Below are 24161 nucleotides of genomic sequence, written 5' to 3' on the forward strand. Positions count from 1 at the left end.
GATAATACTGTAATATTTCAATACCAAAAGTAAACATGTGTCTTGGGGGACTGAAAGGTAATCGATGAGAACTAAACAAGTGAAAGAAGATTGGCACCAAGGAGGGTTTAAAGTTTTTCGAAAAACGTTTGCCAACTAACAAATAATAGCGAATTTCTGCCCCCTTTCTAATTAAGCTGCGATATGTATTCTTGTATATAAATTGTTGTATATCAGAAACCAATAATTATATTCTGAATTTGTTTTATTTTATACATTTTAATTACTGGTTTAATTGTAATAATATTTAAAATTATTTTCCTAAATATTTTTATTTGTAAAGTGATTTTAATTCTATTTATTTATTTAGTTATTTTATGTTTGGAACTCATACAAATTTAAATCCCTTAAAAATAGTTCCTGTAATTTCCTTTTCCATTATCAATGACGTGAGAAGGGTCAGTGACAGAGATAGAAGTCAGTAGCAATTAGACTAAGTTGGACTATTTTTGTCGCTTCTCCATTCACCATTGAATCTTCTTATCCCTTAACATGTCAACAATATTATAATAATTGGATTTATATAATATTTGTTTATCTTAGAGTTAACGTAGTATTATGTTTTGTAATTAAGTAGAGTAGAATCTACAAAGAAAATAATCCTTATAGTATTTATGCTTAAAATGGGTAAATACTACCTTGTAATGGCATTATTACATAGAAAAAAACGATTGTTGTTTCGAGTCGACTTAACTGGCTTATTTGATCCCTTTACATCATACCTTAAACCTTTCAGCGGTATTGGTGATAGACAAGCTCATTATAATATAAAATTAAAACCAAACGCTAAACCGTACTCTCTCAAAGTTCCAAGGCGTGTTCCCCTAACCTATAAAGATGCAGTGAAAAAAGAACTAGATACAATTTTGGATAAAGGTGTTATCTTGAGAGTAGACACTCCGAATACTTCGAAAGCAACGGATTGTAACTGTTAGTAATAATTTTTAACACAAATTGTTAATATAAAACTAAGTCAGGTGTGTGATATTCAATTATTTTCTAATAACTTGTAACAGCCAATAATTTCGATGTTTTTTGTTCACTCACCGCATTGAGAAAGGCTCCGAATAGAGGCTCAACATAACGTAAGATTGCTTTTGGTGTACATGGTCAACCCGATGATGACGCAGGGTGAGAACACTTGGTCTCGTGTCACATTTCCTATGTAGTATTCTATATGCCAAGAAACTCGACTTGACCAGGATTCGGTCCGGGTCAAAATATAACTCAATGTCAGAAACGTCATTAGCCATGGGTTTAGGTCATATGTTGCCTTGACTTAATGCTACGTGATTAGCAATACCAAGTCTATATCCACCAGAATTGAGGGGTGTTAGTTAGTAGTCTGATAAATTCAGGAGTCCAACACTACATGATTGTATGCGTAGAAGCATTTTCTCCTCTCTAAAAGGGAGAAATATATATCGTATATGAGTAAATATGTAAATATTTAATATTTCATTAAACATAGAAGTGTAAAATCACGAAGCTATGTATTCATGTAAATAAAACACTATTGGATGCTTCAATAAATCTCCTACACGATGGACATAAAGTTTGTTCGGTTTATTTCTACAATAACAATCATATCTGTGCGAGTGTTATAAAATAGCGTGGGTAGGAATCTGTGACGCTATTTTTGTAACACGATAAGGCGACTTTACATGTAAGGAGGCGTAGATGTCATCTCGTGTAGGCAAAACTGAAACTTACATTATCGGAGAAGATATTTAATCCATACTTGGTTTCAAGTACACTAAAAAAGTATTAGGATTCAATGTGTTTTCTAGGGTAGTTTTACTGATTGGGTTTCAACGGTTTTGAACCACTTTAAGGGATTTCTTAAACTTAACTAATCCTGGTGCAAAACTATTATACAATAATTAGTTTAATTAGTACTTTGGCCCTAATACCATTGTTCCCATTCTAAAATTCCCCTCTATAACATAGGCCTACTTCATAGTATTTAAAAATCGAATAATTATTTTCAATACGACTTTTAGAATTAAAAATACTTAAATTGTAAGTAAAAATACTACAAACTATGCATATTCTTGTTATTACTTACTTTACAGGAAAATAATTATTGCATTTCCCTTTTGTGTTACCAGAGTTTTGTGGCAGGAAAGTTGTCAAGTTCCACGAAGCAGAGTTCATCAGCCAACCCACGTTGCTGGACTGTGATTGGTCCTGAACGGGACGTAGTTTTGACATTTGTTCTAAGTTTCTGTAGACAAGAAACTTTCAAGTATTTTTTTTGTTGTGTTCACCGTTAAGATGTTATACAGTTTTGCTGTTTAAGTTGAAAACCACAGTTATTGACTGAAATGATTTAATGTGTTTTTGTAAGTAAATCTTTAGGTAAAATTTAGTTGGGATGTATAAGATATACAATATGTTTATTGGCAGGGTGTAAAATGTTTTCACCCAAATACCACAACGGTTTTAAGTATTTTCAGTTTGGTAAAGATTTTGATTTTTTTAGTCTTTTTTGCATCTCCTTTTGTGTGTCTACGGTAGTAAAACTGTTAAAATACTGTTTAGTTGTACTATTATTTAAAATATATATTTCCTGAAAATATACCTCTAAAAGTTAACTGTTGAGATTCTTGTCGATTGTTTCCTGTTTGTTTGAATATTAAAATTTAACTGGATTATGTAACAACCCTTTTTCTAGAAATGTTTTGTAGAATTGGATAAACAAGGTATCAGATTAAAATTAATCATTCCAAACACAACAGGTAACAACAACGGATAAATATTTTGGTGACAGGATTTATCTGGTAACAATTTCACGCCCAACTGCTACAGCTTGTTTATGAATCACGTAACAGGTGTTTGTTATTTTTCAACTGTTTCACCGGATCAACTGTTATAATTAGCTATAGAGTTTGATTAAATATTACGCTGATTAATTTAGTTTTAAGGTCGTACAGCCATGTAAACTGTCAATAAATATTTATTTAATACGAAAAACTAATTTTGTGAACATGTCATGCTTAATATAGTTAAGCTACTTAATTATCATATTGATTAAGTATCTGTTGTTTTGGTTTTACTTGTGCAAGTTAGCATGGATTTTGTTATTTAGCATCTGGTCACTGGCTTTACCGTTGTTGTAAAGATCTTATAAATAGAAAAATAATGGTTATGTTTTGTTTGAACACATGTTTGAATATGGAATGTGATTTATTAACAGATTATCCGTTTCTCGTTGTACAAAAGGAAGTAAATAAGTCATACAAATTAAATATTTGGTATAGGTTAAATATTCATATATTTAGACGTTGTATATATAAGCAGACTAATATGTCTAAAACTTTGAATAAGTTCACTGTTGGACAGTATAGCATAAAATTATAATAATACATATTCTTCCTGGTGGAAATATTTTAACAATATATTTATCTCTAAAAGTAAGGGCATAGCATATTGGGGCATAATTATTTGTAGTACTTGTTAGTACTACAAGTAAAAACAACAAGGTTTTTTAATTTCAATGAACATAGACAAATATAGAAAAATAGAATGTAGGAAACAGGAGTAATGTATACAGTATACATTTACAAATGTTACCTAACCATTAAGATCTTTTCAATGTAGATGTAGATGTAGACGAGCTGATCTCCATTTTTTCTTGATCTTCTTAAACACATGCTCATCCCTATAAAATTGAACAAGTCAAACTTACTCTTATCCAATTTACAACCAGGCTTTAGGACTTATTTTTCAGATAACCTGTCAGCCATTGCTCTTATCACGGTCTGAAATTCGTTCCGCTAAAAATATTGAAAACAGATTCTGCTAACTGATGTATTTATGGGAGTAAAAGATTTTTTAAAGAGGTTGGCGGCCTCTTTTACCCTTTGCCCATCCACATAGACTAACCGCTCGTTAGTTCCTACAGACAGCTTAAAAACAGTACTACTAGATTGTTAAAAGCTAGAAACCCGATTGTTAATAAACGTGTGAAATGAACGTGAACGTGCGTTACTTTTCTACGCATTTAATACTTAAGACCGTATCATTTTAAAATGTAAAAAAAATATTGTAACAAGCCTTATTAGAAGTAATTTATTCAAGAAATTGACAAAGTTTAATGAGAGATAGCAAGAATATTACTATCTCATGGAATTTCCCTTGGAAACAGAATAAGGATTCAAAAGCTAAATCGTAAACTACTTTCACCACTTGTAGAGTTAATTAACTACGAGGATTTCGTCTCGTAATTAAGGATCTCTTGTCTGATTAAATCTGTCAAAGTAGTTCTAACAGCCGTAAAAGCAAGCGTTGAACAATAACCATTCTAAAAGTAAATTAAATCCTGAATGGACTAACTAGGCTGATGAATGTTTAGTAAGTTGTTTATCAAAGGATATTATTTAGCTTAAAACAATTGCGTACCATTTACATTTTCGAATCATCTAGAACTTTTTGCCACAATCATTGATGCTAGAACGATTGTTAACTCATTAATGGCCCACAATACATGCTCGTGGTTAGGAGGAGTTTATTGCAAACACTTGTGTCATTTTCTTTAAAAGAGATTTCCAGGCTTGATGCTAATTTGTTGGAAAATGTAGAAAATATGACATTTTTTCAAAATAATGTTTACGCTTCAATTCACATTTTCTTGGAAATGTAAAACTCTTTTGATTTGACAAATCATAATTTATCATAATAACCAAGTGAAATGTAACAAAAGTAAACATCACTGTGATATAAAAATTGTATTTCACAGGTATGAAGGAACGATGTGGACGTAAGTATTGACGTCATCAAACAGTTACGAGGCCACACTTGATGACGTCACGTTTGTGGATCTTTGTCATGTTGACGTTATCTTTGTGATGAAGTTGTCTATGTCTTTGAACAACAATGAGGCTAAGCGTATCTTTGTGATTTATCAAAAACCCAAATTGAATGAAATAACTATTTGTGTATTAAGAGCGCAATGACTGTTTGTGCTCCTAATTGACATACGGTTTTCCTATCACCATAATTAACATATTATTAACTCACAGAACATTTCAGATGTATATAAAATATAATTTAGGTTATGTTGGCTTATCTTAAGCACGTTTTTTGTTTACCGGTTGCTAACTAACGTTACCAGATTCATGGCTGTGGTTGGTGTAGAAACAACGACTGTTAAATCAGCTGATTCAGCAAACGGAAACTATCCATTCCCGCTCTAGAGCAGCAATGTGCTATTTTGCGTACTGTTTACAGTATGGCAGTATTCATGTCCATTGGTAGGGAAAAGATATTTATAGTTCAACAGTAAAGAAGGAAGATTTGGCATAAAATGACAAGCTTTAAAAGTATAGTAATAAAAAAGTTGCAAGGATTGAAAAAAGATAGCTTATCCTTTTATCACAATCGATTTGAAAAAGAATGCAATAAAGCTGACTGTAGTTTTTTTTTTACAACTCGCCGTACTGTGACGCTGACTCAGTCTTTGGATAAGTAAATCTACAATGTTATCAATATTTCTTTGTGATGGAAAATGTTGAACAGCAAGAGCAATCCCTTTCTTTTGTTTATTTCGTGGTGTTGTGATAAACAAGTAAAATTGATGTTATATATATATATATATTAAATATAACACGTTTGCTATCAGGCTGTAACAAAAATTAAACATTAATGACAGCTATAAAAAAAATAATTTTATCCTGATGATAACCAACTGAAAATTGAAAATAACCAAAATCTTAATATTTTATATTGTTTTTTATCGCAACAATCCAACATAAGATAATTTGCAGTTTAGGATAAAAGATAACATTCTGCTATGTTTTCACAAACTAGATTTATTGAGTTGTGTTGGAGTTGCCGTTACAACACTGACAATTTATTTCAACCTTAGGTTAGAACCGGAATTGTTATTGAGTCAAAAATATATGTTGTTAATCATATTTAAGGAAATAAAGAAAAATGTGATTTTTAAAGGACAGCACCAATAAAATTATGTAAAAAAAGAAAAATTAAATAGTTACAGAACATTGAAGCATATTACACTAAATAACAACAGAAACATATATATCTTAGCCTCATTAGTCTTGAGAATCAGTTCATTCACTGGTGCAGCTTTACTCAGAGCTAACATGCTTGGCAGGATATTACATTTTCAAGGATGTCTTCTATTTTCAGTGCTATTATGAAATGCACTATAATGTTCAATTATAAAGATATTTGTGTCATCAAATATACGTATTATTTATATAACTTCTACGCTTTTAGTATAAAGTAAGTATAACTAGGATGAAAATAAAAAAATTGGATTATATTTATATATGGTTGTATTTACACATGAGAGTGTGTTTTTCGTGGGGAAAATGGGTAAAAGACTTGTGTTGAACGAATAAGATAATAGCAGTACCACTTTTTACTTTCTCCCCCTATACCATAGTATATGGAGAAAGTATTGTTTTCGTCAAAATTTTCGAGTTTGAGTTTTGAGTGGATATATTCGTTTTGGGTCCCCCTGGACCCAAAAAAGTGGTTTTCGAAGTGATGTCTGTGTGTGTGTGTGTGTCTGTGCGTGTGTGTGTGTCTGTGTGTGTGTCTGTGTGTCTAAATGTGTACAGAGCTAGAGACTACACCTGTGGTCCGATTTAAATGAAATTTGGTATGTAGGTTCTTTTCCATGGTATCTCCAGGCGTTTTTTTCATTTTTTTGAAATTTGGATTTTTAATGGGGATTTTCCCATAAAAACCCATAAAAAACCGGAAAAATCTGATTTTCTCAAAAATGTCCCAAACGATTTTAATAAAAATTTAGTATGTTGTAGCCCTTTAAATTCTGAACAAAATGGTACAAATCCCATTTCTGTAAAAATTACGGTTCAAAAGTTATGGTAAATTATGTTATTTTCCCATAAAACCCCATAAAATAACGAAAAAAGGATTGTAGACAAAAATCCGGTTTTGATTTAACATAGTATGTTATGGTCCTTACAATTTTGATAGTTTTTTTTCATTTTTTAGAAATTTTTATTTTTAATGGGGATTTTCCCATAAAACCACATAAAATAATGGAAAAATTGAATCTTCCCAAAAATGGCCCGAACAATTTCGATAAAAATTGAGTATGTTATAGTCTTTTATATTCTGAACAAAATGGTACAAATCCCATCTCTGTAAAAATTACGGTTCAAAAGTTATTGTAAATTATGTTACTTTCCCATAAAAACCCCAAAAATTATGTTACTTTCCCATAAAAACCCCAATAAATTACGGAAAATCAGATTTTCCCAAAATTGGCTCGAACGATTTTGATGAAATTTAGTATGTTATATCCTTTAAATTCTGAAGAAATTTGTACATATCCCATTTCCGTATATTTACTCTCACCGCTTACACATGATAAAGGTTGTTGACAAACTTATGGGAGAAAGTATGTGTCAATGCTGATACCGTTTATTTTATATGTTTCTTTCCTCATATTTTTTTAAAAAGCACGATCTGTGAATGATATTTACTAAGGATTGTTTAAAAAATATCTTCATATACATGAATTAATTTTATTCAATTGACATACCTTCACATTCTACTTAAAAAAGATAACATTGTACAATTAAAGGATTAAAACTCCTGAAATAATTACACTTGAAGTAAAGAATTACTTTTATAAAACAATTATACATTTGAGGGGCAGGAAATTTTAGCAATCCATTGATTTTGAAATTTACATGTAACATTTATAATTTTGACTTACTTATAAATTGAAAAGGCAAGATTTGTTTTCTAAATAATAAGAATACTTGCCTTGTCATCACTTGTGATTGTTTGAATCTGACGAGATGTGTCTAAATTTTATAAACGAGCTAAATATTTTACACGTGGTACATACATATGTGTTAAAGAGTTTTCGCATGCCTTTTACTTATACCTACATTTTGTTTCTACGATTGCTAAATATGCTAAGAAAATATAAACGAATTAAATTTGAAAGTGTTACTTATTACACAAGTGAAAGAAAAATAAACTCTTTACATTCCTTGATGAACGACAATGCACAACGACAATGTCTTGTTAGGTTGGTTGAATGATTATAAAATGCAATGGTGTTAAAGAAAGAAGGATAAAATGGAATGTAGATAGTGTGAAAGCCACCGAAGTAATATTTATTTTTACCTTTATTCTCCTCCGCATAGCAAAGCTCAGCAAAATGTAAGTTATACCCAGCAAAATAATCATTTGAGAACGCTAGTATTACTTTTTTAACCATAGTAATAGCCATGCATTAACTAAAAGTAAATATTTGTAACAAACACATTTATTACTGTTTTAGTTAGATTTATACCTATCGAACTTTATGAATCTTGTTTAACATGGGCGAAAGCTTTTCTGTGTAAGAGTACATGTTAAAAACTCAAATAATTTTTTGAGTTCAAGTTTGATTGGCTATTACATTCGTTAAGACTCTTATTAGTTTCGTTATGTTTTTTCATATAAAATACCGGTGATTTCTTGTATTAGTGATACTAGCATATACAAGTGATATATGGTTAATATAATATATGACCACAATGAAAATATAAAAAAAAATATACAATAATAATTGTAGTTATAATATAGTTTTAATCGTCTTCCTCGACGTTAACATGACGGGTTTTCTGTAAATAGACATACAAAAGATGTTTTAAATGTTTATACGCTTGAGTTGGACATCCAAATGCAAGGTCCATACCACGGATGTTTGTGATAATATTAGCTGAGATATGAAGCTGTCAGCTCCAGACACGACTCATTTCCTGGAGACAAGTATCACTTAGGTAATAGAATTACTTATTCCTTAGGAACATGACTGTGATAATATTTAGCGGAGTCGAGGCTGACTCAGTACTACTTACTTAATAAGTAAAGTAGTAAAGTATACTTAACCGTTTGAATTTGTGACATTCTTGATCTCGTTTACTTCCTACTTTGGTTTTATTGGGTAAAAAAAAAATTATAAATGAAATATTTTACTATTTTGAGATTCCTCTATAATGTACGATACAGGTAAGTTGCCTTTTAGAAGGTGTGAACAGTTAAGATATACACGATTTAAACACCGCTTTTTATATATTAGTGACTGAATAAGTAAATAAACGGAGTGTTACATTCCACGATAATAAAGTTAGACTTCTTATTAGTAAGTTACCGATTAATATTTATAAACCTGTTTTATTTTAGGAAAACGCAGTAGTGCTAAAAAAAAATAGTTTCAAAGAGTGCATAATAATATAGGCCTATAAATCATTTTTATTGTGAACATTTTCCATTAATAAAACATATGACGTCTTTACCTATCGATTGTTAATTTCATGTTCATTTAATCACATTATAAAATCTCACTTAATAAAGATTAGGAAAAAATACAAAATAGGCCTATAACATACTGCCAGCAGACCTGAAAGCTTGAGGATGACCTCTGCCACCTTCTTCCAACTTCCCACATTACCCATAAGATATTATTATAGTCTTATTATTTTTTTGCGGCAAAAACGTTTTCATTACTCTGATAAGTAGTAATAAACCTATTTAGCAATATAAAGTGTAAAAAGAAGTACTTACAAAGCACATACATAAAATATGCATCATGTGAAGAAACATAAGTCACAAATAAATAGAGGCTTTATCTGAATACGACTATGCTATTACCTCATAAGAGCACGGTTATTTATGGTTCATACAATATGCAATTAAATTGATAATGTTGTCTTTTTTAGGTAGTATACGTTCTTTATTATATTACTTAATTCGTAAAAAAAGTTTTTTAACTCCCGTTTACATTAATATTACAAACCAAGATCCCTTTTCCGAATGTATCACAAATGTAGCTTTAGTAAACTAATAACGCACTAATAACGACATAACGATGACACAATTTGAATTTTTTATTTAATACAACATAAAAAATTTATAGATGCATTGAATGGCAAGGCTAGAGGTATGATGCATTGCTAAGTATATTTTGTTCCAAACGAGTAAATAATGCCAATTTCATTAACGAATCTAGAGTATGATACTGGAATTGGTCCAAAGATAGATTCCCCTCCTCATTATCAATGACGTGAGGAAAGACGGTGACCAGAGATAATATAGAAGATAGTGACACTCACAGTTGGCTTATTTTTATCCCTTTTTTCATTTCCTGCTGGGTCTTCTTAAGCTATATCATATTAACGATAAAGGTTTAATTAATACAGAGTCGAAATAAAATTAATAAATGTAATATTATCAAATATTTATTAATTTACAGTTTTTTATTTGTCATGATCCTTTGTGCAAGCAATTTATAACTGTAGTTAGGCGTATATGCTGTGAAATACGTCAGTATTACAATAAAGTTCTGACAAGTAGGAACTGTTTGAATGAACAATGGTGGACCTGTTGTATTCATTGTTAGGAATATTTTGGTGTAAGAGTAAAATTGATGAAGCATATTCATGATGTATGTTTCATTGTAACCAGAATGTTTTATATAAATAATGACTTTAAACAAATGTGCCATTACTCAAAGGTGCAATAGCTAAGTATACGAATATTCAAATGCATTAGTTTTTATGTATAATTAAAAATTAATAAATTAACATTAAATTGTGTTTTTATTTGTATAATTCGCCTCATTTTACGGCCTAATTTAATATAATTGTAAATAAATATAAAAATATTTAAGTTAATGTATGATCTACGGTCCGACAAATGTATTGACGTTCCACTTATCTAACAAAATTAGGCTTTTTAAACATCCAATCCAAGAGTACAAAAGCATAAATGTCTTAAGTTATCTCAAGTAGCGAGAAGTTAAAAACTAACGACATTACATAGATTTTACAGAACAACTTAGCTTTAGATTACAAGCCGCGCACAGAGGCTTATATACAATCTAGTTTATTGCTCTGTTCTCATTACAAAATCCTCCAAGTTATTTCCTTTGCACGGCCCAAACCTATTACGTTTACTTAAACGTGTATTTTGTCAAAATAATCCTCAGCTTACAAATTAAAATGCAGATATACAAAACAAATATCAGCCTTTTCATCGTGTGTACAGCTATATAATTTATCGCAACATACTTTTTTGACGATTGAAGTTATTTGTTTGCTATAAGAAATATGGATGCGAATTTCAAGTTGCTAGTAGTGGGATATGTATATGTATTTTTTACTCAAGCTACCGTCACCATAGAAAACCGATCTATGTAAGGATTTACAACCAATGAACTACCGTTGTGATATACGTCATATCGGTTCAACTGGGTGATATAGTGATAATATAAAAAGTGGTTTAGGCCAGTCTAAACCCAGCCATGGCTGCTATTAAAGTCCATGAATTATTCTGGCTCATCACTGCAAGCCTAAACCAATGGGATACCTGGATCAATTGAAACAAATTAAACTTGACATTTTATTGTTTAACTAATTCTATTTAGTAGTAAATAGAATTAGTTAAACAATAAAATGTCAGTTTCGAATATAATGGTTGAAAAACACAAACTGTTACAAAAAACAAATAATTCAACCATGATTAAAACAATGAAACCATATACTAAACCTTATAAAACCAAGTTTATTCAATGAGAAAATATTTGTATAGACACCTACACAAATTCTTCTTGTTTTATAACACTTCTTTGGTAATCCAAACCAATTCAGAACTTGTTTAATATTGCTTTAACGACATTTTCATAATATTCGCAGACCATATTTTATTTCAAACACAGGTTTGTAATTTTTATGTAGAATTGGAAGAAATACGCACTGATTTAATTTTTTTCCAAATACAGTGTCATAATTACAAAGTTTTTGTGTTTTTAACAGTATGAGGTTATAGAATCATTTAAATCGTATTTGTAACTGTATAAATATCACATTTGAAAATCCTATTACAACTTGAATAGGTTAAATTTCAATTAAATATTATACCAGAATGCCATTCGTAGTAATAGAAAAGATATTTCCTATTTCTAGAGCTGATATAGTTAACATTTATTTTGTTTAATTAGTTTGATAGTAAAACATATTCTAGTTTAATCAACCCGAGCGCTGAATCAGAGTAATAATTAAGGCACATGTAGAATGTAATGCAACTTTGCCTATCTCTGGCCTAGTTATAACATGTAACATTTGCGAGCTTACTAACTGGGTAAAACCTTTCTATATCTCAGCGAAAGAAACGAATAAATCATTCTTCTATAAATGCGTTACAGATAAATAGATTGAGGGAATATTCTATAAATGCGTTACAGATAAATAGATTGAGGGAAAACATTGTCCAAACCTATGCATTTAGAGTAGTTTATTGTATAATTCCACAACTTAACCTTACTTATTCAGTTAAGTTAGTATATTTCAGATATACTGCAAGAGCGAACATGTAAAAATAAAAAATAAAAATAACAATTTTAAATTGGAAAGCGAAAATATTATAGTGGAAACATATTTTCGGGTTCAATATTTTTGTTTGTTATCCTTGTGATAAATAAAGTAAACATTAAGTTAACAGCCATTTCCAGTTACTTAAAAAAGTGCATGCCTACATGAAAATTGGATTATTTTTAACTTTCAAATTCGATTTAATAAAATTTCCATCATAGCAAACACCACTGTTTGACTTTGATTTATTTGCACTCAAATGAATTTCAAACTCATTTGGTAAGTGAGGTATTTGACTTTCCTCTTCATAAAACATGCGATTTTTAAAACGTTGGGTGAGTTAGCAGATACAAACAACCCATTTTAGTGTTTGTTAGTGTCATGGGGTAGAAACACGTTATGTATGAATTTAGCTTTTATTTAAACACCCTCTACTTTCACTAGATTATGAACAATGTGACTGGCTTAAAACCGATAGCTTAAGTAACATATTACATATTTGAATATATTTTAAATGTTTACAGTTTCAGTATGGATGTATCGAAAAGTTTTGAAAGACACATTGCATTAAATTCTTATAGTAACCCCTACACGTAAAATGATCAAGAAAATAAATAATGTCTTAATAATTTGGATTTATCGACATATTTTGCTTGTATATAATTGACAATACTGTAATATTTCAATACCAAAAGTAAACATGTGTCTTGGGGGACTGAAAGGTAATCGATGAGAACTAAACAAGTGAAGAAGATTGGCACCAAGGAGGGTTTAAAGTTTTTCGAAAAACGTTTGCCAACTAACAAATAATATCGAATTTATGCCCCCTTTCTAATTAAGCTGCGATACGTATTGTTGTATATAAGTTGTTGTAAATCATAAACCAATAATTATATTCTATTTTATTATTTTAATTACTAATTCTATTGCAAGATGTTTTTAATTATTTCTCTAAACATTTTTATTTGTAAAGTGATTTTAATTCTATTTATTTATTTAGTTATTTTATGTTTGGAACTCATACAAATTTAAATCCGTTAAAAATAGTTCCTGTAATTTCCTTTTCAATTATGAATGACGTGAGAAGGGTCAGTGACAGAGATAGACGTCAGTAGCAATTAGACTAAGTTGAGCTATTTTTGTCGCTTCTACATTCACAATTGAATTTTCTTATCCCTTAACATGTCAACAATTTTATAATAATTGGATTTATATAATATTTGGTTATCTTAGAGTTAACGTAGTATTATGTTTTGTAATTAAGTAGAGTAGAATCTACAAAGAAAATAATCCTTATAGTTTTTATGCTTAAAATGGGTTAATACTATCACGTAAAGGCATTATTACATAGGATAAAATTAAGTCAGGTGTGTGATATTCAATTATTTTCTAATAATTTGTAACAGCCAATAAGTGCGATGTTTTTTGTTCTCTCGCCGCGTTGAGAAAGGCTCTGAATAGAGGCTCAACATTACGTAAGACTACTTTTGGTGCACACGGTCAACCCGATGATGACGGAGGGTGAGGACACTTGGACTCGTGTGTCACATTTCCTATGTAGTATTCTATATGCCAAGAAGCTCGACCTTGACCAGGATTTGGTCCGAGTCTAAAAAAAACTCAATGTCAGAAACGGCATTAGCCATGGGTTTAGGTCATATGTTGCCTAGACTTAATGTTACGTGGTAACCAATACCAAGTCTGTGTCCAACAGAATTGAGGGGTGTTACCGATTAGTCTGATAAATTCAGGAGTCTAACACTACAGCATGGTATGCGTAGAAGCATTTTCTCACCTCTAAAAAAGATAAATATACATCGTATTACAGTAAATAAGTAAATATTTAATATTTCATTAAACATAGAAGTATTAAATCACGAAGCATTGTATACATGTAAATACAAAACTATTGGGGACATAAAAGTCGTTCGGTTTATTTCTACAATAACAATCGTATCTGTTCGCGTACGATAAAACAGCGTGGGTAGGAATTTGTGACGCTATTTTTGTAACACGATAAGACGACTTTACATGTAAGGAGGCGTAAATGTCATCTTGTGGGCAGAACTGATATGTACATGATCGAAGGAGATTTAATCCATACTTGGTTTCAAGTACACTAAAAAAGTATTAGAATTTAATGTGTTTTCTAGGGTAGTTTTACTGATTGGTTTTCAACGATTTAGAACCACTTTAAGGGATTTCTTAAACTTAACTAATCCAGGTGCAAAACTATTATAAAATAAATAGTTTAATTAGTACTTTAGCCCTAATACCATTGTTCCCATTCTAAAATTCCCCTCTATAACATAATTCCTAGTATTTAAAAATCAAATAATTATTTTCAATACGACTTTTAGAATTAAAAATACTTAAATTGTAAGTAAAAATACTACAAACTATGTATACTCTTGTTATGACTTACTTTACAGGAAAATAATTATTGCATTTTCATTTCGTGTTGCCAGAGTTTTGTGGCAGGAAAGTTGTCAAGTTCCACGAAGCAGTGTTCATCAGCCAACCCACGTTGCTGGACTGTGATTGGTCCTGAACGTGACGTAGTTTTGACATTTGTTCTAAGTTTTAGTAGACAAGAAACTTTCTAGTATTTTGTTAGTGTTAACCGTTAAGATGTTATCCAACTTGACGGTTTCAAGTAAAAACCATGGTGTTCAGTTTAAAAGAATTTGTAGTAAATTTTTAGGTAAAATGTAATCTGAATTTATACGGTATACAATATATATTGTTCTTTGGCAGGGTGAAACAAGTTTTCACCCAAACACCACAAAGTTTATAAGTATTTTCAGTTTGGTAAGGATTTTGATTTTATTTTTTTTTTGCATCACCTTTTGTGTTTTTACGGTTGTTAAACTGATAAAATATTGTTTATTTATAGTTTTGTATAAAAAAAACATTTACTGAAAATATACCTTTGAAACACACACTTAAATACGATTTGTTTAGCCTAAGAATAATTTTATTTTTTATTTTTAAAGCCGGATGGGTTCTTCTTGAAAATGTCCAAAAAGCGGTAAAATAATAGTATTCCCATCCCATTATAATTCACAGATCTAACTATAATGTCAGTATATTTTTTTTTACTTTCATTTAAACCAACATGTCATCCGAGGTTGAATTTTCACAGTCATTTCACTTCCTTTATAGCTTGCTTTATATTTAATACGTTTAAATATACTAGTGTTTTGAGATTATGCTAAACTTATGTTGAGACTCTTGTTGATTTTTTCCTGTTTGTTTGAATATTGAACCTTGATTGGATTATGTAACAACCCTTCCTCTAGAGATTTTTTGTAGAATTGGATAAACAAGGAATCAGATTGAAATTAATTATTTCAAACACAACAGGTAACAACAACGGTGAAATATTTTGGTGACAGGATTTATCCGGTAACAATTTAACGCTCAACTGCTACAGCTTGTTTATGAATCACGTAACAGATGTTTGTTATTTTTCAACTGTTTCGCCGGATCAAATGTTATAATTAGCTATAGAGCTTAATTATATTTTACGCTGATTAATTTAGTTTTGTTACACAATCCGTATAAGGTCTTCCAGTGTCAATAAATATTTATTTAATACGAAAAACTAATTTTGTGAACATACCATGCTTAAATATCGTTAAGCTACTTAATTGTTATATAGATTAAGTATCTGTTGTTTTGGTTTTACCTGTTCAAGTTAGCATGAGTTTAGTTATTTAGATCCATCTGGGTACTGGCTTTACTGTTGTTGAAAAGATTTTAGAAATACAAAAATAATGGTTATGTTTAATTTGTTAGAACACATTTTTGAAAGTGGAATGTTATTTCCAAGCTGATATTACCTTTTTCTTGTTGCACAAAAAGAAGCAGATAAGTCATACAAATTAAATATTCGGTATAGGTTAAATATGCGTATATTTATACGTTGAATATAATACCAGAAACTAATATGTCTAAAACTTTGAATTAATTTACTGTTGTACAGTATAGCTTAAAATTATAATAATACATAATCTTCCTGGTGGAAATATTTTAACAAGATATTTATCTCTAATAGTAAGGGCATAGCAATTTGTACTACAAGTAAAAACAACAAGGTTTTATTTCAATGAACATAGACGAAAATAGAAAAAAAGAATGTAGGAAACAGGAGTAATGTATATAAATTTACAAATGTTACCTAACCATTAAGATCTTTTCAATGTAGATGTAGATGTAGACTAGCTGATCTCCATTTTTTCTTCATCTTCTTAAACACATTCTCGTCCCTATAAAATTGAGCAAGTCAAACTAACTCTTATCCAATTTACAACCAGGCTTTAGGACTTGCTACATTTATCAGATAACCCGTCAGCCATTGCTCTTATCACGGTCTGAAATTCGTTCCGCTAAAAATATTGAAAACAGATTCCGCTAACTGATGTTTTTAGGGGAGTAAAACATTTTTTAAAGAGGTTGGTTGCCTCTTTTACCCTTTGCCCATCCACATAGACTAACCGCTCGTTAGTTCCTACAGAAATCTTAAAAAAACAGTACTACTAGATTGTTAAAAGCTAGAAACCCGATTGTTAATAGACGTGTGAAATTGAACGTGAACGTGCGTTACTTTTCTACGCATTTAATACTTAAGACCGTATCAATTTAAAATGTAAAAAAAAAATTGTAACAAGCCTTAGTAGAATTAATTTATTTAAGAAATTGACAAAGTTTAATGAGAGATAGCAAGAATATTACTATCTCATGGAATTTTCCTTGAAAACAGAACAAGAATTCATACGTAAAATTGTAAACTACTTTCACCACTTCTAGAGTTAATTAACTACGAGGATTTCGTCTCGTAATTAAGGATCTCTTGTCTGATTAAATCTGTCAAAGTCGTTCTAACAGCCGTAAAAGCAAGTGTTGAACAATAACTATTCTAAAAGTAAATTAAATCCTGAATGGACTTACTAGGCTAATGAATGTTGAGTAAGTTGTTTATCAAAATATATTATTTGGCTTAAAACAATTGTGTACCATTTACATTTTCGAATCATCTAGATTTTTCGCCACAATCATTGATGCTAGAACGATTGTTAATTCATTTACGCCACACTACATTATTTTGACGAACTTCCCACGCAAGGATTTAGTCCAGAAAACAGCTGTTTGCCGCCAGCTTATTCAAATGGGGTTTCATTGCGTACTACTGTGCTGCAATGAGTTTTGCCGGACACCAATCAGCTGATTATACTGTATTTAGGTGGCAGTGAGTGGTTATAAACAAAAACATAACCTTTCTTAGAGGTTATGACTAGTGATTTTTAGTCCTTTAGTTGGTGGAAATATATAAGGATTTGTACGGATTTAGTAGTATGGCGTAAACTATCGTACGTAACTCGTCCAAAATGTGTGTACCGGACTCGTATGGTAATCCCGTACTCGACTTCGTCTCGCACGGAAACGACCACACTCGTCCGGTAAACACTTATTTTCAGGACTAGTAACGTAATATACTATAATGGCCCACAATACATGCTCGTGCTTAGGAAAAGTTTATTGCAAACACTTGTGTCATTTTCTTTAAAAGAGATTTCCAGGCTTGATGCTAATTCGTTGGAAAATGTAGGAAATATGAATTTTTTTTCAAAATAATGTTTACAACTCTTTTGATTTTACAAATCATAATTTATCATAATAACCAAGTGAAATGTAACAAAAGTAAACGTCACTGTGATATAAAAATTGTATTTCACAGGTATGAAGGAACGATGTGGATGTAAGTATTGACGTCATCAAACAGTTACGAGGCCACACTTGATGACGTCACGTTTGTGGATCTTTGTCATGTTGACGTTATCTTTGTGATGAGGTTGTCTATTTCTCTGAACAACAATGAGGATAAGTGTCTTTGTGATTTATCAATAACCGAAATTGAATGAAATAGCTATTTGTGTATTAAGAGCGCAATGACTGTTTGTGCTCCTAATACACGTACGATTTTCATATCACCATAATTAACATATTATTTACTCACAAAACATTTGAGAGGTATATAAAATATAATTTATGCCATGTTTGCTTATCTTAATCATTTGCTTACTGGTTGTTAACTAATGTACCAGATTCATGGCTGTGGTTGGTGTAGAAACGACGACTATTAAATCAACTAATTTAGCAAACGGAAACTATACATTCCCGCTCTAGTGCAGCAATGAGCTACCTAAATACCAAAATAGTATATTCGTACCTATGGCCGAAAATGAGAACCATTTCAGTCCGTGGTACGAACGATTTTTCACCACACTATACTCTATTACCACTATTCACCACATTAATAATGCACACTAACAGTCAACACAACTACTACAACTTTAAGGTTATGTGAAGAAATAGTTTGAGAAATTAATAATCAAAAATAAATTATAAATCAACTAGCTGTAACCCGCGGGCTTTGCCCCGTTTAACTTCTTAATTTTCAAGATTATCTCGTTCGCATGGCTCAATCACGTCCTGGTTGAAGTTTGTTCGCTACGCTCACTCACCTTTAGGTTGGAGCTCGTTCGCTACGCTCACTCACCTTTAGGTTGGAGCTCGTTCGCTACGCTCACTCACCTTTAGGTTGGAGCTCGTTCGCTGCGCTCACTTGCCTTCAGGTTAGCTCGTTCGCTACGCTAACTCGCCTCCAGGTTGAAGTTCGTTCGCTACGCTCACTCACCTTTTGGTTGCAAATTAGCTGTTGTCATAAATGTAAAAGAAATAATAGTGCTGCACCCTGTTGGTAATTTTTGTAACTTTAATGCTATTGAACATCACAGAACAGAACCAACTTGTTTAATTGAAACAGCTGTTAAGATTCAATAATTTCATTTCTCATAAGGTTAACATGGGAAACTCCAGAGCCACTGGGGCGGAGCCCGAAAGGATTTTTGAAATAAGAATATGCCTATATGTTAATCGGGAATGTGAGCTATCATCATGCCAAATTTCAGCCCAATCTGACCAGTATTTTTCGAGTTCACTTGTCACAAACATACATCCATACATCCATACATCCATACATCCAAACTTTCTCATTTATAATATTAGTAGGATTAATAATCAGAAATTAATAATCAGTGAAATTAATAATAAATAGTTGCTAGGCAGCGGTGACAGTCAAACAAGTATATTGCTATGCTATGGATACTGTTTGTATATTTTTAATATGCAGTAATGTTTTAAGAAAGTAAGCGACTAGATGATTTTCAGCTCTAGGGATGTAAAAACCTTCTCGGTCCCCAAATCACAATGGCAGGTAGTATGGAAAGCAAAATGTAGCTTTCGGCATCCAATAAACGTTGTAGGTACTGCTAAAGACACCATAGTGTGGTGAAAAAGTTTAAAGTACATTTTAAAAACATGTAAATCAAAGTAAATAAAAGGTGAAAGGATTAAATTATAATTATTGCAGACTAAACAGGAAAACACCAATAATAAAAAAAAATAAGAATATTTAACCAAATATAAAAATAATTGAGTTTTAATCGTTCTAATACTAAACATGAAAAAAAGATTAAGTCTCTTCTGCTTAAATAGACAATCTACTTGATGAATTCTGCTGTATAATTAAGAATCTTGAAAAGCTTTCAGTTTCTTTTCAATATCAATGTTCTCTCAAGGTCCATTATCCTTTAACGAGATTATTAGTTTAGGTAAAGTTAAAACCATCCAAGTTTATTCGGTAAATAGTTTCTTGGAAATTCACAACTTTGTAACATAATAAATAAGTGCTTTACATTTCCCACAGTATAAAGTTATTTGTCCACAAAAGACGTGCTTAAAATCTTGAATTAAGATTACTAGTTACTCTTAGTTCGGCCGCTTAGAAAACGACCTGCGCGCTAATGCTAAATCAATGCTGGAGGAGGTCGCTTTCTAAGCGGCCGAACTATAGCTGGAGGCTGCATTTTGTTTAGCATGTATGTTACTAAGTGATATTATGACATGTAAATTTTAAGACATAGATCACAATGCTTTAGTATGTATTAAGTGTTGATGACGATTTTGTAAATATTATAAGTTTTCACCTTCAATAGATGAAACCATTGACTGTTGTATTAACAGTCAAAGATAGTCCTTTAGGTTGTCAGTATTCTTTTTATCTATATATATAAAAATGTAAATAATGCTATAACCCTTTGCTCTTAACCTCCCACATAGAAATTTTGCCAAATCGAAACAATAAACTTGATGTAATGATATTGAATAACGTGGAGCTAAAATGGTAAATGTTAAGTTGCACAGTTTATTCTCGTGATCTTATTGCAAAACCTTTTTAAGTTAGCACTGTCCTTGGTAAAATTGGGCTATTGTAAAAAGGCATATCAAATAACTTTATAACAGGAATATTTTCTGCAGCACTTCAGTTTTTGCTGTTATCTCCATTAATCTTGTGCACTACCATGTGGTACATAATGGATGCAAAGATTTATATTCAGAAGAGCTTGGTACAGTTGTAGGAAAGCAAAGTGTTTTGGAAGGGTTTAGCAGTTAATGTTTGGTTTAAAATACTGCACTCGTGGCCTTATGCAAACGTATGTAATATTCCAGTTTCTTCTGGATCTTAAGCTTTTTCCCAAGTCTTTATTGACATCAGAGAAAAATGTATCTCAAAAGTATATAGTATTGAAAATCTTAACCAGTAAAAAAAACGTGTTGGGCCAAGAGCAAGATTAATAAGTATGTTTAAATGTAAATTAAACACAGAACAAGATTACCGTACATAGAAATATTCTGCTGGAAATATTAGGGCTTACTAGATCCAATGAAATAACTATTGAGTGCTTAGGTATATTACTAGAGATTCTGCATTTTTTTACCATCCAATTTTATCTTAACTCTGAAACAGTAATCATTGGAAAAATTCAAATTGTTATTTTATATAAATATTATGTAACGGAAACTTAAAATGTTTTTTCTATAAATAACGGTGGATTTATCTAGTTCCAGTATAACTCGTATATTGCGTTTATTTTATTAGTATAAAATTAAAATTTTATTATATTTTATTTGTTATTTTTTATTTTATCATATTTATTTATTATATTTTATTATTACTATTTTATTGTTCACTATAAGAAAAAAAATTATAAATATATTATGTATGTATTTCTGTTCACGTATTTCTTGTTCTACTTGGTCACAATAAAGTTCCTAAATTTTCAAAATTTTACTGAAAAAATATTAGCCTAAATAATAGAATAATGTAAAACAGAAGATTAATTAATGTTTTGGGTAGTCTCTGTACATAAAGCAAAACCTTGTAAGGATGTTGTCCAAATAAGGAAAATGCTTTTAGTAAAAAGAGATCATTTATATTATTTTCAAAGGAATATAAAGTATATTTCTTGGTAAAAATATCCGTTATCTCCGTTAACTGTTTGTTTTAATCATCCGGAGTATTCCTCTAAGACCAATCGTTTCCCACTAAACATTTCCCAGGGCAGTCCTTATCCAATATCCCTTCCATGATATCGATTTTTGCTTACCAACTTGGGTCTGGAAACTTCTGAATGGTTAACAGATATCTTAACTATAATGAAACGTGAAACGGAAAAATTGCTTATTTTATTTAACAAATAAAATAACTTCTATCTTGAAATCTTCAAGATAGAACAAGGTACAAAGGTACCTAAGACCTAAATAAATAAGCAATCAAGCAATCTACGTTTTTTTGTATATTAATATAATACATGGTGTGGTGAGATTTACCCGTATATCCATCAACTTTATGTTTATATTTAGTTAAAAGTGTTCATACTTTTCAATTTCAGGGACAGTGGCGTCATTCTGTAATCCAGCTACTAGGAGGTCTCGAATTGTGGATATTTATAGGCATGCACTGTGGATGCGCTACTCCTTTCGTGTGGATCAACGTCCACACTCGTGAGTACTACGACTATCCGCAGTACTATCCTGATAGACTAATTCAAAATGTGGTTCGGATTCCGCTATAAACTGTAGGTCCCATAGTTCCCATTAGCTGTATGGATTATTAATTAACAGTTGTGTCTAAGGAATATGTCGGCCTTAGTCACTAACAAGACTACAAGATCGTGCCAGACACCATACTCATCTCCATTCATACTTGGCTTTAAATACCTACTTTGTGGTCTCCGTTTAAATGAAAATTATTCAAAAGTAGTATGATCGTGTAATGAGCACGAATGTATATAACATGAGAAATCTAATATTAATAATACACTTATATTACAATACTAATTTTGTATATACAAAAGAAATTACACACGCATCCATTGGGCGTAAAATTTAAGTTGCAATAAAAGTGTTTCTCATAATATGGTATTGTAATAAAAGTGTATTATAATATTAGATTTATTATAATTGAAATAAAACAAACAAATCTCCTACTCTAACACTCGTGATGTTAAGCCTACAGCAATTTTGTTGCATCTTTCCCTAATCTCTCACACAACATGCTCTGTTCCTGATATACCAACCTCCCTAAGAACCAGCAGTTGTTCTTAGGGACTGAGGCTTATCTTCCACCCACACAAAGTAGTTAGTGTATTCACAGTAAGGAATCACATGAAGTAATCCCTCCTATTTATAGCTATAACACTTCAATCCATTTACCTTTTACCATGTTGTTAAGCAACATTACTTCTTAATTAACGAATCTTAGTCTAGATTAAAATTTTGGAGTACAAAATTCAATCTTATGTTTTAAAATCGAAGTTTTAAATTCTATAACATAAATAGAATACATGATAGCTCATTACAACAAATAAAGCATCCAATGCTTCCTCCAGTGTTTTGTTAGTAGGCACAATTTGCTACAATTTATGATACTATGCTAGAAACCATAACTACTATTTGTATATGAACGACGTTCAATGAAGTTCAAAACAATATTCGGCACAAACAAGTTTAACAACCAATATTAACACACAATTGGTGATAACATAACAATGTCAAACTTGTAAATTCTTATACCATCCTTTTTATACTAGTTTTATTCAACGGAGATGTAAAATATTACAGAATTCCCGTAAGTGAAAAATAAAATAAAACCCGGTGGAATAAAAGATTCGATTAGAGTAATCAAACAGGATATGTTGGAGGCTAAAATGTATATTTGGCGATTTGGAAAATAATAGTTATGGTTTTAAAATGTAAAAGTTATTGTAACAATTCAGTGTATAAGTCAAATACGAGGCATGTTTTTTAAGTAAGTACCGTTTTTAAATTTCTCCGTTGCAGTGCTGCGATTGGCATTTTGGACACTTTCGCTGTATATGTGGAACTATTGGCAAGCCCTAGCCGGAAATTCGACAAAAATTGGCCGTGTTTACATCCGGTATCGAGCATTCAAAATGGTGCCGCCAATTGAGACTGCCGCCGACTGTGAAGTGCCCGCTGTAATTAGATTTTTAAGTGCTAAAGGTGTGAAAGCCATTGAAATTGATCGACAGATTAGTGAGGTGTATGGCGAGAACATTTATGAGTGACGGAATAGTACGCAAGTGGGTAAGGGCCAGCGAACACAGAAGGGCATCTAAAGACGGCCCCACCAACGTCCATCATGAGCAATGCACTGGGCAGCGTCACTGTCCCCAGTACCCAGTGCGTTGCTCATCATGAACGTTGGTGGGGCCGTCTTTAGATGCCCTTACCCACTTTTGTACCATTCCGTCTCTCATAAATGTTCTCGCCATACACCTCACTAAGCTGTTGACAAATTTCAATGGCTTGCACACCTTTAGAACA

This window comes from Macrosteles quadrilineatus, unplaced genomic scaffold (genome assembly GCF_028750875.1).
Source record: "Macrosteles quadrilineatus isolate MER2022 unplaced genomic scaffold, UCM_ALF_1.0 Scaffold_3__2_contigs__length_128488019, whole genome shotgun sequence".
Taxonomy (NCBI): domain Eukaryota; kingdom Metazoa; phylum Arthropoda; class Insecta; order Hemiptera; family Cicadellidae; genus Macrosteles; species Macrosteles quadrilineatus.